Below are 16,972 nucleotides of genomic sequence, written 5' to 3' on the forward strand. Positions count from 1 at the left end.
GGCACGTTCATATTCACACTAGCGAAAGACATTTGAATGCGACGTGTGTGGAAATTGTTTCTCACAATTGGGATCTTTGAGGAAACATGTAATCATTCACACAGGTTAACAGTATGCACATGTGACGCGTGTGTAAACTGTTTTTACAAGTGAGACATCTCTCCGTTATCATCCGCGATACAGAGGTCAGACACCATGCTAATGCGATGTCTAATGAAACAATTATCCGTGATCGAGAACTGTAAAGAAATCATATGTTCCTTCACACATCGGAAATGCCTTTCAATTGTGATAATTGTGGGCTATGTTTAATGTGTAGCGATAAACTCAAAAGACCTGTTTACAGGTGGACCAGCAAATTTCTGATGTATAATTGGATGTTTTAATACATAAATACAATGAGGATAATTCTTCTACGTACCGCATCATTGCTGTTGCTGTTTGGGGAAGAGCAACATCCTCAACAGGAATTATGTTTGCTGTGAGTAATTGAGTACTTTTATTTATAATATTATATAATGTTAGTTGTCGTGTGCATACCTGTCCATTAAGCAATTTGTTCTCAGATATTGTTTAGTGTTCTGCCTGAAAAATTACAAAGTTCATTACGTCAGTTTTTTTGCCATACATTTGGAAGAAAAAAATGTTTACGGAAAAAAAATATAGACATTAAAACATTAAGTGTACAACTTCACTGTTCCTACCAAATTTTTTTTTAGATTATATTTCCATTATTTTTCTCAAAGAAATGTTACTTAGTATTACAATGAATTCTTTCACACACTTTGTTATGGATAAAAAAACATGCAGTTGATGATTTTCATTTTGTTGTAATAATTAATAAACACACATGATTCACACACAATACATCTGTCATTTATCCAAATTCTCTTCCTTATTTACGAAAACCCAAGTCGGTGACCGGAGGGTGCAAAGGTGGCTCTCGTGCTTTTCTTTTCGGCCATTTTTCGTCTTATCACCTACCACTCCTTTTCGTTCTCTCGACTTTTTCGTCACTCTATTTCTCTCCGCCGGCCACCATTGCATGCGGAACGCCCACCACATCATCACAGCCATTTCCACCTCTCTATCTCCGCTGTTGGTTTTGACACGTCCGCCACAATGACGGGATTGATTTGGTAAGGATGCCTTGCTAGGTTACATTCCTCTTCCTCTTCTAGTTTTTATATACATTATTAGGTTAACTATCTTCGCCTTATTACTCCCGTCTCAACAGGGGGATCTTTCCTATCTCCGTGGTCCTGCCCCACGGTTTCGAGCGCGACTTCCAACTTGTGCGGCCCGACAGGGCGCCCAGCAACGAAGCAATATTGGACCCTTCATACTGCCCCTATTTGCAAGTTTAGGTTCCTAGCCCTGACCAGAGTTCAAGTATACTCACGTAGAGCCTCAATGGGGGCCCGGGGTGATTTAGACGTCCAGGTGACCGACTCTGCTCGCCGAGGCGGATATATCGCTCCGACGTGTTACCGCTCACGTATGGGTGTCGCAGTGTAATCAACCACAAGTCCCCTGAAGCTGCGTGCGGTCTCGGATTGCTCCGGCTTTGGGAGGGTCGGTCGGAGTTAGCCGCAGTAGTCTGGCACTTGTATTCAGTGTAGAGTGGGGAGCCACGGGCGGTTATTCCCGTGGTAGGGGCGTAAAGCTGCGACACGCCTCTGGTGTAAGACTTGCCGTTAGGTGTGTAATGTCCAGTTTGAAGGGTAACTTGCGTGAAATGGGTTGCTTGGGATCGGGCTGTGGGGGGGTCCCCACGGCCGGCACAGACCGAGAAGAATTTTAGGTGTCTTTTTCTTCCGCCCCCCCCCCCCGGTGGCAGGCTGACGCCGACGGTTCCGTAGCGGGGGCCAGTTCAAAATGTCCTCTCGCTCCTCTTCTCCTCCCTAAGAAAAACTAATAAAAAACAGAAGACAGGAATTGATACGACTGATGGTCATATTATGACGAAAACTTCTATGGAATTGGACTCTGAAAAAGTTACTGTAAAAGTGCCGTCTCCAAGGTTTATCAGTATCACCTTGGATCGGAAAAAAACTATGAAAGACATTAGTCCATTCTACGTGAGACGTGCGCTCGATGGACTCGTTGGAAAGGTCAGAAATGCAACTCGACTCCGCAACGTTTGTCTCCTCGTTGAGAGTGCATCTGCAAAACAGAGTCAGACGCTGCTGAACGCAAATTTCCTGGGGTCATACCCCATCAGAGTTGAACGACACTCCTCGCTCAACACCACGCATGGAGTTGTGCATACAGATTCTCTAGACGGTCTATTAGATGAAGAGATCCAACTAGAGCTGGCGGAATAGTCCGTGTCCAAGTCTTACCGTTTACTACGGATGCGGGATTTACGGACTGAACCCCTAAGCACAGTCTTTCTGACCTTTGAGACGTCTCTTTTGCCAGAACATATCTTTGTCGGCTACGAGCGTGTCCCTGTGCGTGGGTATGTGCCGAACCCAATGCGGTGCTTTAGGTGCCAACGGTTCGGACATACTCAAAAACGATGCACAAACAATATCATCTGTGCAAAGTGCGGCGATGCTGACCATGGGGATTCCCCATGTACCGGCGCCGAGCACTGTGTGAATTGTTCTGGGGACCACGCTTCTAATTCTAAAACTGCCCAAAATATATGCTGGAAAAGACGATTCAAGAGCTTAGAGTCCGTGAAAATATTAGCTTCTTTGAGGCACGTAAGCTTATATTAGATAAAGAAAAGAAGGCAACTGAAAAGTCCTATGCGTCTGTACTGCAGAGAGCAACAGAGGGAATCGATGCCACCACACAAACGCCACCTCTTACGAACATACCTGGGAAGCGAATTGAGATCGCAACCCAGACATATGTAGACGCCGCTACTCAGACTGCTGAGTCAGACGACACTTGTGGACTTGACATCAGGCCTTACGTCCCTAAGAAAATCGTTGCTATGACAGCAGAGAAGGATTTCAGGCGTAGTAGAACACCAGAACGTCGCACTCCTAGTTCGGGTGGCAGATCGAGATCACGTTCTCGATCACATCCTCGATCGAGATCACGATCAGGAGTGCGACGAACTGCAAGTGAGTCGCCAGAGTCGAAGACAAAGCAGTCGCAGGCAAAAGCATCTTCCCATAGAAAGGAGAAGAAGAGAAGATCCCCTGTTAAGCCACCAACATGATATAGCTCCTCGTGTTCACTGATATTTTACAGTGGAATGTGAACGGTTTACGCAGCAGATATACAGAACTACAGCAATATATGTATCATGAAAACCCTGCTATTTTATGTCTCCAGGAGACACACCTTCGGCACGGAAACTCCCTGAGTATCTCGGGATACTACGTTCACCGGTTCGATCACCTTTCCGGTATTCGCGTCAACGGAGGTTGTGCCTTCCTATTCCGCCATAGTATCTTTTCCTGTGTTATCAACATCAACAGCCCACATCAATGCATAGCCGCTCGAGTCACTCTACCTTCCATCCAGTTCTCAATAGTCTCTGTATATATGCCCCCAGACACACCTTTCACAGTGCATGAAATTGACGACATTCTCTCACAGCTAGCTGCTCCATATCTCTTGGTGGGGGATTTCAATGCATCCCACCACTCATGGGGCCCAAATTCCGATGATGACAGAGGAAATAAAATAGCAGAGATATGTACCCGTCTAAATCTTGTTACCCTGAATTCAGGGGAAGCAACACATCTCTCCTTGGCTTACGGTACATACTCCATGATAGATATTTCCATTTGTAGCTCAGTTTTGTCCACGCATTTCGAATGGTCTGTGATTCACGACCTACATGGTAGTGACCACTGTCCCATTCGAATGCGTATGTCCGCTTTACGTCCTGCGGAATCTCGGTCTCCAAACTGGGTTATTAAAAAGGCGGACTGGGTCGGATTTTCGGAGTCCATATCATTCGATGATAACGGACATGAAAGTGTGGACTCCGTAGTAGACAATTTCTCAAATGTGGTTATAAAGTCAGCGGAATTATCTATCCCCCGGTCGTCCTGCAGGCCAAAACGCTTCTCTGTCCCCTGGTGGACGGATGCCTGCAGAGATGCAATCCGTGACCGCAAACGTGCTTTACGCCAATTTGAGCGCCATCCGACCCAAGAATATTTTGTCCAGTTTAAACGTCTTCGAGCCAAAGCTCGTCGCACTGTGTGCGATGCTAAGAAGACGTCCTGGTTAAACTACGTCAATTCATTGAAACACAACGTCCCAGCTAACACCATATGGGACAAAGTCCGTCGAATAATGGGGAAACGTAGTTATGTAATTCCGGGCCTTCTAAACAATGTAGTAACGACCACCAATCCAATAGAAATTGCTGAAATATTTGCTACCACATTTTCACAAATAAGAAGCTCAAATAATTATGACCCGGAATTTCTAAAAATCAAAGATACTGCAGAAAAACGAAACCTAAATTTTCAATCTGACAACACTGAAGTCTACAATGCATCGTTCACATCTAAGGAGCTGGAGGCAGCACTAGACACATCCCCTGACATCTCCCCTGGCCCTGATAACATCCATAACCGCATGTTTCGTCATCTTCCACCATCTGGAAATTCTTTCTTCTGTCTATATACCACAGAATCTGGACTGAGAGTGTATTTTCATCTGCTTGGCGTTCCGCCATTGTAATTCCAGTGCAGAAACCGGGAAAGGACCCTTCTTTACCTGACAATTACAGGCCAATCTATCTCACTAGCTGTGTATGCAAGGTTATGAAAAATGATGACAAGCAAACGCCTGATGTGGGTACTCGAATCGGGAAACCGATTATCTAATATCCAGTGTGGTTTTCGTAAGCACAGATCAGCCGCAGACCATCTTGTTCGGCTGGAGACCGCCATTAGAAATGCTTTCCTCAAGAAGGAACATCTTGTGGCGGTCTTCTTTGATCTAGAAAAGTCATACGATACCACGTGGCGTTATGGAATTCTGCAAACCCTGCATGACTGGGGACTTCGTGGCAGTCTGCTAACGTTTATTGCGAAGTTCATGCCAGAGCGGTATTTCCGAGTTCGAGTAGGCACCACACTTTCTAACGAACATCTTCAAGAAACCGGCGTTACGCATGGGTCTGTATTAAGCGTTCTTCTTTTCTGCATTGTGATCAATGGCATTGCCCACTGTGTGGGTGACCGAGTATCTTCTCTCTTTACGTTGATGACTTCAGTCTATAATACAGTTCCCGATACCTCCCATCTATCGGTCGACAGTTGCAACTGGTCATCAACGTGCTCTTTTCGCAATGGCTTTAAATTCTCCACTCAAAAGACGCAGTGTGTCCACTTCTACAACCATCATGGACTCCATCCACATCCTGAACTGCGTCTTAATGGAGTAGAGTTGCAATATACAGACACTGAGAGGTTTTTAATTAACGTGGGAGGCGCATATACGTGATTTGAGAAGGCGTTGCAAGAAACCCTTAAACATTTTACGCCTTTTGTCAGGGGTTCGCTGGGGTGCAGACCGCATAGTGCTTTTACGTCTTTATCGTGCCCTTATCCGTTGAAAGCTGGATTATGGCTGTTTTATCTAGGGCTCAGCAAATAAATCTAAGCTACGTCTCTTAGCCGCTATCCATCATCATGGGATACGACTCGCTACAGGTGCCTTCCGAACGAGTCGGATAGAGAGTCTTTATTGTGAAGCAGGAGAACCATCACTGTATCGGCGACGTAATCTACTGTTGTGCTCATATGCGGTTACGCTCCGCTCGCAGTCTGAGCACAATTCTTTCGACTCTTTCCATCATTCGTCTCTTTACAGCCGATACAGTAAAAATCCCCGGAGACCTCGTCCAGCAAGTGTGCGATTCCGTGAACTGCTCTTCGAGCTCGACGTCCATCTACCATCCGTTCGCTCACTAGAATACACCACCACTCCACCGTGGATTATGCGACGCCCCATGTTTGATTTAAGCCTGAGCCAAAGTTCTAAGAATTTTACACCAGCTTTTGTTTATTGACTTTGTTTTAGTGAACTTTTGTCATGTTTTCCAAATTATTCTTTAGTTCTTACAGACTGATACCGAGTAAATGATTGTGTTGGTTGCTCCTTCCTTGCAAATTGACAGATATTTAAATATAAACTGAGCGAATATACCAGAGTTTTTACTGCAAAATTATATGCTTTTTACAGAGTTTTATTGTTTTTAATTCGACAACCTGGGGGCAGATATCTAATCTGCTCCGACTCTTTAAGTGACATTCAGTCTTTGCAGTCCCTCTATTCAGATGATCCCCTTGTGTTAAGAACTCAGCAGCTGTTCCACACACTCCTAAGCTCTGACTCCGAGATTGGAGTAGTGTGGATTCCTGGCCATGTCGGAATTCCTGGGAATGAGGCCCCAGATGCTGCAGCCAAAGATGGTGCCACGAATGGCACTCTGGTATATTGGCGCGAGAGGTGGCAAGACTTACAAAATCATTTGAAATATAGAATATGGTGGCAATGTGAAGGAGAATGGTCTGCACAAGGGAAAAACAAATTACGAAGAATAAAGAATATTGTTCGAGTTTGGGATTCGTACACAAGAGCGTCACGACACGAAGAAGTTTTACTCGCCCGGTTGAGAATTGGCCACTGTTATCTGACACATGGCCATCTGCTACGTGGCGAGCTTCAACCGGAGTATGATCTATGCCGTGTTCCACTTATGTTGGAATATTTTTTTATTGCATTGTAGAAGATATGACCGTGCCCGTCGGCAATATGGAATTCAGCCGACTCTACATGACGCTCTTGGAAATGATTTTAATTGTACAAATGCAGTTCTCAGATTTTTATCGAGTACTGGACTTAACAGGGTGATTTCGTTTTTTTATTGACCCGTTTTCCTGTCCTCCGGACCCTTTACATCCAGAGGTTACACTTGTTATTTAGTATATAAGTTTTTTGACAAACTTTACATTCGGACCTTTTACATCCGAGTATTTTAGAAATACGCCAGATTTTTTATTTATGGTAGCATCTGTATTATTATTTTATTGTCTCCTTTTAAATACTAGTTAAGGTCTGATATTTCTATGTTTTATGCATCACCTCGTTGAAACTGCATTTGTGTACCTCGATTTAATCGTGACAACGTTTTTTAGTTCTTTTAAGCATTCTGATTATTGTATTATGTCTCTGTTCTGTGAAGAATTTTAGATAAGGGCGCAAATAGCCATAGTTGCTGACGTGCCCTTTTTAAACCCCACTAACTAACTAACGATACGCCTCAGGTGTGCCAATAGTAAGGAAGGTACACGACTCGTTCTTTCAGCATTTCTCTACACGCATTGTGTGCCCCGTTTACATGTTATCTCTGATAACTGTTTAAGCGTCATAGACCCGTCTGTCACGGTCCGTTTGATCCACATGTTTGGCCATACAGTTATGAATCATAGCCTGGAATGGATTACAAAATAGAGGAGAATGAGGCTTCATCAGAGGTAAATAAAAAGCTTTACTGTGTATCTTTCTTGTGTGTTTATCGAATAGTGGAGAAAAAGCATACATTTCACACTTTATAATCAGTTGAATAAATTCCTTGCTGTTGCTGTGATTTATATGGCGTCATGAATTGGTCTGGCTTTATGAAGTGTGCGTTGATTCTACTCCTCTCATGGGAAGAACCTTTCACACGAAGTTCAGCTAGTCTCAGTGATCGCTGTTCACCCTGCATCATGATCGAGTAATACAGAGCTACAATAATTATTAACTTAATCAATCCCAAAACCGTATGGAACTGCTCAATTGCGATTCTGTTTGGTACGTAAGTTTGAAACTTAGTCGAACATAGAATATCATGTGAGAGAGGTTTTGTTTTGCGTTATTATTTCTAACACATAATTGTATTCAGGCCAGGTGCTTTTTGATGTCCTACTACAGTCATATTTTCTAACGCACTTGATCGGTAATTAAGAAATACATGCTACCTCCTATCGACAAGTAAAACTTTAACTTTAATTAAATATGTGAAAAGGCTTAAAACTACATTGATTTGAAATCTCCTTCTTTCACTGACGTGCACATTATGATTCACGTTACCAATGACTGTCATGCACAACCAGATTGGAGGCTGTTACTCATCAAGTCATCTTTAAAATAACTAATAAAATTATTGTCGATGTTTTTGTGTCCTGTAGGAAGGGAATTTATCGCATCTGCAAGTGACGGACATGAAGACAGAAAGCGTGGACCCGAGTTACGATATCAAATCAGAGATAAAGGTTGAAGACACCACACCAGTGCCTCTTGTCTTTCCTATGTTGAAAACTGAAGATGATGTAAGTGGTTCTCTATCAATATACACATATATCAGTAATGCATTTGTAAGTATGTCAGACCTATTACCAGTCTAGAATTGTATTAACTATTTGAACTTTTCCATAACTTTCACAACTTAAACTGTAGGGGTTCATTTTAAAATTCAAATAATAATAATAATAATAATAATAATAATAATAATAATAATAATAATAATAATAATTGTCAAATATTTATTTCTGCTATTCAAGACAGAATTATCTCGAATACCCAGAGACAATTGTGCCTAGGAACTGACTTCTTTTTAAGTTTACGATTTTTTTTTATTCTCTTGTTGCTGATCTAACAATTGCTTTGATACACATTGAACAATGAGTTTAAACCACTGCCTGCTGCATCGCATCTTATGGCTGCTAACAGTGCCTGCTCAATCAATGCATATGTGCGAGTAATGAAAAAATTTATTTTGCCTCTAGGTGGCAGGTAGTGGCCACCGCTATTAACATGATCAGTATATGAAAACTACCCTAAATAATTATTGTTACGACGTCTTTAAGTATCAAAAGAGACAAGGGGTTGGGGAAACGATGGCCCAGATTGTTCGGATGCTACATACCCTAAGGGTGAAACCTAACTTTTTCCCCCCATTACTACATATGCTAGTGGGTTGTGGCGATTTTCTAGTTTGCAGGTTGAATTTTCTATTGCCTACTTCGTTTCGAATTTCGATACTGACAGATACTACAAATGGTATTGATTTTGTAACTGGTATGTTGGCAGCTGAGACAAATATCGACATTATTTGTCGCCACTGGAGTGCTCATGAAACTAAAATTGTACTAGATTTCTGACCCGGTTACTGGAAGTTAGTGAAATTTGAACATATTAATAATTAATTAATATGAGTATTAATATTAATACATAATCTAATAGTTATTTTGTTTATTGCGTTTTGGTTATAATTCAAGACTATAGTCATGTAAGTTTTCGTAGTTAGTACTAATAATTTCATGTGGTCAAACAAAATACATTTTTAGGTTAGGTCTCTTGAGTCAATTGTTTAGTCAAACCAATGAATTTCGTATTGTCAGACGAAATACTTGACATGTTGATCCCTTTCCCGTATAGTTTTTCTATGAAAATATGTTACAAATTATTGAATTATTTCGAATAACCTTCCAACATAAAGTGCGGTAAGTAAGTTATTCATTTAGTACACAAGATCGTGTGAAATCTGGCAACAGTTGGCATCACTGACATGACGGCAATATTTGCTGTTCAGGGACTGTTCTTATGTGACCGTCACTATAAACCAATTGTATTCAATTAGATTTAGACTCTAGCTGGCCGGAAGAGAAGGCCTACTGGCCCTAGCCCTATCATTGAAGGCACTCGTGTGGCTCAGTCGGCTAGGTGCTTACCTGCTATTCCTGAGCTGCACTCGGTCACGGGTTCGATTCACGCTTGGGTTGATTCCCTGGTTGGGTTTATCCGAGGTTTTCCGGAACCATAATGTGAATGTTACGTACTCTGTGGCGAATCCTCGGCCTCATGACGCCAAATACCATCTCGCTATCACCAATCCCTTCGATGCTAAATAATGTAGTAGTTGTTTCAGCGTCGTTAAATAAATCAAGTAAAAACTCTTAATTTATTGGAAGTGCTCTTGAAAAATGTTTTTGCATGGGGTTCGGTATTGGGTCCATTGCTTTTCTGTCTTTATATTAACGATATCGCCAAGTCATTTAAATATTGCAGATATCATATTTATGCAGATGACGTTCAATTATACATTTCCGCCAGTCCTGATAGACTATGTGACTGTATTAATAGACTCAATAAAGATCTCGAATCCGTTTCATCTTGGTCTCAACAATTCGGACTTAACTTAAATTACAGATAAATCACAGGCCATCTTATTTTCGAATAAAAGATTAATCTCCGATATTAATAAGCTCAACCTTCCTCCTGTGATTCTGAATAAAGTGATCATTCCATTCAGTTCAACTGTAAAAAACCTGGGAGTTCATTTTGAATATAACCTTACCTGGTACACGCATATCAAACACACATGCAAGAAAGTATTTTCCACTCTTCACTTCACACCTCTACTCCCTCTTACATATCTGTTCGATTCCACAGTCTTTCTCGGTGTCATAACTTAAATACTCGGTCACAATATGATAACACTTCAGAAATACCACTGCACACATCATCTCTTTATTCTTCATCTTTCACTGTTGCTACTTCTCGTCACTGGAATTCTCTGCCGCCTGAAGTCAAGGGTTGCCGAACTTTAATTTCCTTTAAATGTAAATTAGAAAAATATCTTACGATGAGTTGCCAGACGTAACGTGTTGCAAATGTGTTCCACTATATTTATTTATTTTTGTTTTTTTTTGTTTTATATTTTTATTATCTAAATCATGTTTATTTATCACTTATTGCCAATATGTATCCCACTATGCTGTTGTTTTTTATTATTAATCTATTTTTTGTGTACATTTTATTCAATTGTCGGTTTTTGGTTTAATTATGTAAATCCTACTTAATTGTAATCTAATATTAATATGTGTACTAATGTGTTTATTTTTATTTTTACTGTGTACATTTTTCTTTTTTTATTGAATTATCGTCTTTTGTTTTTATGTGATTCGTATTTGATTCCAACAAATTAATATGTATTTCAATATGTTTATTTTTATTTTATGAGGTAAATTTTATGTAACTACCTCTTTTGATCTCATTATGTATCAGTATGTAATTACTTAATTCCGATCAAGTTTTATGTTCAAATGTGTAAGCAAGTTTTAATCCTGGTTGAGTGCCAGGTTAAATAAAGCCATTATTATTATTATTATTATTATTATTATTATTATTATTATTATTATTATTATTATTATTATTATTATTATATACATTTTGATACGAATCCTGACCCTATTCGTCATACTGTAAGGCACGTGCTATAGGTTGTGATCATGCTGAGGCATATGAACACATAGGGGACAGCTTATAACAATATGGGTCGTGTTCTAACATCCTGTGATAAATTGTTCATTTAAGTTATCTCTCTGTACTGCAGGAACGGAATCTTGGGAATCAGCATGTGACTGGTATAAAGGAGGAATGTGAGGACCAGACCCAAGATCTCACATCTGAGATAAAATTTGAAGAAGGTCCGGTGCCAATTTCGTTCTCAGTATTCAAACATGAACCTCAGGTGAGTGCAGAACGAGGAAATTAACGTGTTCCTCCAGTGTTTATCTTGTATTTTGTTTCTCTTCTCAACGTCTTTTCCAACCTGTCGCTCTTTTTCCCACTCATTATATTAACGTTCCTCAGTATGTTCTCTCATAAATAATAAAATTCAGTCCATGCATGTGGAGTAACGGTTACCCCGTCTGCCCTCGAAACCAGGTGGTCCGGGTTGGAATCCTGGTCGGGGCAAGTTACCTGGTTGAGGTTTTTTCCGGGGTTTGCCCTCAACCCAATACGAACAAATGCTAGGTAACTTTCGGTACTGGACCCCGGACTCATTTCACCGTCATTATCACCTTCATATCATTCAGACGCTAAATACCCTAGATGTTGATTCAGCGTCGTAAAATAACCCAATAAAAAATAGAGCAAATACTGCGTAACTTTTGGTGCTGGACTCTGGACTCATTTCACATGCATTATCACCTTCATGTCATTCAGACGGTAAATAACCTGTGATGTTAATAGAGCGTCGTAAAATAACCCAATAAACTAAAATTAATGTAAGATTTAAAAATATGATATGCAGTATTTTAATGCATACAGATATACCTCATTGATTTGTATTTTATTGTATTTTCATTTCTTCCTAAAACCCTCTAATTTCTCCTCCAGCTTGGTAACAGATTATATGAGTGTGCCACAGCATTTTACACTACTGGTACACCTTTAGTGTGCCACACGTTGAAAAGCGTTGTTCTACAACGAAAAGCTGTGCCCCATGAAATATCTTCTCCAAGATTTGTCTTTTATTGGCTAAAATTCTACTAGGCCTATTGCGACTTAAATGTAGTTGTGTGGCAACTAAAATCAACGCGCTTTTGTTAACGTAAATTGAGCTATCTTTTTGTTTTATTTGCTCTGTATTTGTAGGAAGTGCACAGTGGCTTCAATGAAGAGCCAAGGGTGGAAGTCACGGCAGAGGACAACGAGGTTTTTGCTGAAAGGTGAGTGTGGTGTGCGAGTCTTCAAGTAGAGAGTTGATTGTGTTTGAAGTGTCCGTTTTCTTGACTGTCCAGAGGCAGCTTGAGAAGAACTGTCTGTCTGGATCATCCAGCAATAATCTATCGTCACATTCACACTGCACTTCCCTTGATGTCTTGTTGCCATAATGTACTGTTAAAACCTTTCTTCAGGTTCTTCAGTAGAAATGCGTAGATTTTCAGGAAAGTAATATAGATGAACATGCAAGAAGTGCACTTTTACATTCATATTGCTGCCCAAAGTATTGAAGCTCTCCAACTTAATTTCTACAGTTTTTTTATATTTGAAGTTTTTATATTTCCCTAGAATCTTATGTACTACGGTACTATTTTGAGTCCATTCCAAGCATTCTTCTGCAAAGCTTAATCGCATTTGCGAAGTCCCTATGTAACATTAATTTGGTGTTTTATTTATTTATTTACTCATTGATTGATTGGGGGATTTATTTATTTATTTATTTATTTATTTACTTATTGATTGACTGGGGCATTTATTTATTTATTTATTTACTTATTCACTTACTTAATTAATTATTTATTTATTTATTTATTTATTTACTCATTCATTGATTGAAGGATTTATTTATTTATTTAATGACTTACTTAATTATTTATTTATTTATTTATTTTTTTAATCATTGATTGCAATGTGTACTCACAATGTTGAAACACGTTTTCTTACATAACAAGAGTCATTTTTCTCACTTGAAGGACCTGCTGCAGACGCTTCATATTTAACGATTATTTTTGGATATAACATTCTCTATATCAGGCAATATTACGTTAGCAGTTGCAGTCTATAAAACTGAACATAAATAAATTATTGTCTGTCAATCGAAGTTTGTTAAGTTTCGTGGATGAAGAAACTGGTTACAGCTATACATACTGCCGAACATAGATATTACTTCTGAAATAATTTTTATTTTATTATTTAAAATATGCAGTAAAAATTGAAGTAATTGAGGATATTGTGATGTCTGTTCTCTGCAGGCTCATCCGGTTTCCCTCCTGTATGTACTTGCATTCCATGGGTATGATACGTATTTCCATCTGCTCACGTCCAGACTTTTATAACTTCTTTAGTAGGTTATTGTATCTACATCTAGGTTATTTAGGGTCTGATTGAGATGGTGATAATCGTGATGAAACGAGTCCGTAGTCCAGGACTCATAATTACCCAGCATTTGCTCATGTTGTGTTAATGGAAAACGCAGGAAAAAACGCACCCAGATAACTTGCCACAATAGGGATTCGAACCCGGGCCACCCTGTTTCGCTGCGAGACGCGCAAGCGTCTATTTCTGATAATTAACTTGAAATAACATCCGCGTAGAGGTGAAAGCTACTCGTCAGACATAATGCATTCATTAGGAGAGTATTCAAGTCTTAAATTTGCTACGGACACATCAAATATTTTTCTGAATTGAGTCAATTAATGCTTTCATATCGTTGAGTACTAGTATACTTCTCATTTAAGCGGAAAAATAATTATTTAGTAAGCTTATAATTTTGTACAATTGTAAATTACATTGTTTCAGAGCTCTGAAAGCATTGTTACTAGTTAAACTTCCGCAAAACAACAAATGGCAAGTTAGAGATAATACTAATACAAATTTTCTGACGACGACGCTCGCTACGAAATGGAATCAGTAATGTTTCATTGTTAATTTAGTTAATTTTATATTGATAAAATTAAAAACTATGAAGATTATATGTATCACAATAATAAGAGCTACAAAAAGATATTGGGCATTTGCCATCCCCTAATTTCGAAATAATCTCATAAGTTAGCCCACAGAAAGACGGGGGACTTTGAACAGAGAGGTTTATTTAAATAAAACCTGACGAGAGCTGACTAACGTTGTATAATCCTTATTAATTTTATTGTACAGATGAAGTCCAAATAGTTGAGATATTTTGGTACATCTTGTGTTACTCTTAAATTAATTACAAGCTTGTATCTCTAATCGTAATGCACCTTCTGATGAAATAGGTTGTTGTTTTTCATATTCAATAATTGAATGTATATTTGTTGCGACTATTTCACAGACTGATAGTATATTTACTTCAGGTTTGCAGCTACGAATGAGACGACTGCTTCATCAGAATTGGACAGTCTTTCTCTTGGAGTGAACGGGACTGTGTGCGTGATTCCCAAGAATTCAGATTCCACCGCAAAAGCTGTGCGGACTCGCGAAGGTGAGAAGCAGTTGGAATTAGAAACGTCTAAAATATGTTTCTCGACTGCACAAAAACTGAACCGCCATTTATCCACGGACGTAAGCAAGAAACCTTTGAAATGCGATGTTTGTGGCAAGTGTTTTTCGCAGTCTAGTCATCTAGGAAGCCATGAACGCCTTCACTCGGGCGCGAAACCTTTCAAGTGTGATATTTGTGGTAAGTGTTTCTCGCACTCCGGTAATTTGAAAGTGCATTTACGAGTACACTCTGGCGATAAACCTTTCAAATGTGGTGTTTGTGGTAAGTGTTTTTCGCAATCGAATACGATTAAATTCCATGAACGTCTTCACATGGCACAGAAGACTTTCAAATGTGAAGTTTGTGGTAAGTGTTTCTCGCACTCCGCTTACTTGAAACGGCATTTTCGACTACACACAGGCGATAAACCTTTCAAATGTGATGTTTGTGGTAAGTGTTTCCCGCGCTCCGGTTATTTGAAATTGCATTCTCAACTACACACAGGTGATAAACCTTTCAAATGTGATATTTGTGGTAGTAGATTCTCAGTGTCTAGTACCTTAAATAAACATCTACTCCGGCACACAGGCGAGAAAGCTTTCAAATGTGATGTTTGTGGTAAGCGTTTCTCGCGCTCCGGTTACTTAAAAGTGCATTCACGACTACACAAAGGCGATAAACCTTTCAAATGTGATATTTGTGGTAGTAGATTCCTAATGCGTATTCATTTAAGTGCACATCTACACCTGCACACAGGCGAGAAAACTTTCAAATGTGATGTTTGTGGTAAGTGTTTCTCGCGCTCCGGTTACTTGAAAGTGCATTCACGAGTACACACAGGTGATAAACCTTTCAAATGTGATATTTGTGGTAGTAGTTTCTCAGTGTCTAGTACCTTAAATAAACATCTACTCCGGCACACAGGCGACAAACCTTTCAAATGTGCTGTTTGTGGTAAGTGTTTCTCGCGCTCCGGTTCCTTGAATGTGCATTCACGAGTACACACAGGCGATAAACCTTTCAAATGTGATATTTGTGGTAGTAGTTTCTCAGTGTATATTACCTTAATTAGACATCTACGCCTGCACACAGGCGAGAAACCTTTCAAATGTGATGTTTGTGGCAAGTGTTTCTCGCGCTCCTATAACTTGAAAGTTCATGAGCGTTTGCACACTGCCTAGAAACGTTTGACATGTAATGTGTGGTAAGTGCTTCTCTCACTCCGATACCTCTATGTGAGTGGTAAGTGTCTTTACATGGAAGACAAGTTTCTCACATTCGACTAAACTAAGAAACCATGTTCGGCGGCACAAAGGCGAGAATTCTTTCAGATATTAAATTCGTGGTTAGTGTTTTTCAGATTCGACTATCCTCAGAAACCATGACCGTCAGCATAAAGGCGAGAAATCTTTCAAAAATACGTTCGTTTTTAGTGATGTCAATTGTGTTTCGGTAGTAGGTGTAGTTTAACTAATCATGTGCTGAATTCTATTGGTAATAACCTTTTTTAATACGATTTTTGTAGTAAATGTTTCTTCGCTCAGGTAGCCTAAGAAGCAATGAACACCTTTAAGTGAGAAGCCTTTGAAGTCTGATCTCTGAAACGTGTTTCTTTAGGAAGACTATGTTAAATATGATTTCAAATATACCGACGAAATGACTTGGTAATGCGGTGTTCGTGGAATGTGTTTTTCTCTGAACTGTAAGTTAAACTGTTGGGCTTTGTTCACAATAAACCGAGAACGACAACTAAAACGAGACCAGAATTTTTGTTTAAATATACATAATGAAAGGTGAGCATTCGTAATTATCGAGGAACTTGCAGGAAACTTGAACGTTACTGCACTCTCTTGTCATCATACATCTATTTTCTCGAATATTTTTACCTAGAATGTTTCTTCATCATCCATTGTGTCTATCTAACTCACAAATTCAATAAAATCACTTTTAGAATTATGCTACGTGTGTCTGACCAGATTACCACCAGGATTCAATTTTTAAAGAATACTGTGTGTTAGATTTTGTAGTGGGTTAACCTGTATGTGAAGAAATGTTTTCAGAACATGGGAGGATTTACTGCGGGAGGAAGAAGAGAAAAGTACATCAGATTTGTTGATATGGCGTTGTTAGCAGCAGAGGAGACGATAATAAGCTATATGCTACTGGATCTCAATGACGGCTGCCGAACAGTAGTATGGGATAAGCATAAATTCAAATCAGACGAGTACCATTGTCAGAGAAATT

The 16,972-nt window shown here is 39.5% G+C and overlaps 1 protein-coding gene across 1 annotated transcript in view; it reads left to right on the plus strand.

Annotated features, from left to right (window-relative positions):
• LOC138692145 (zinc finger protein 492-like) overlaps positions 1-11,506 on the plus strand; it is a 29,190-nt gene extending 17,684 nt beyond the window's left edge. Inside the window, exons 4-5 of the transcript XR_011330021.1 lie at positions 8,166-8,306; positions 11,372-11,506. The gene's annotated coding sequence lies outside the window, so the exon portion shown is untranslated. The remainder of the gene's footprint in view (positions 1-8,165; positions 8,307-11,371) is intronic.
• The last annotated feature ends 5,466 nt before the right edge of the window (positions 11,507-16,972 follow it).

Source organism: Periplaneta americana, chromosome 16 (assembly GCF_040183065.1).
Source record: "Periplaneta americana isolate PAMFEO1 chromosome 16, P.americana_PAMFEO1_priV1, whole genome shotgun sequence".
NCBI lineage: Eukaryota > Metazoa > Arthropoda > Insecta > Blattodea > Blattidae > Periplaneta > Periplaneta americana.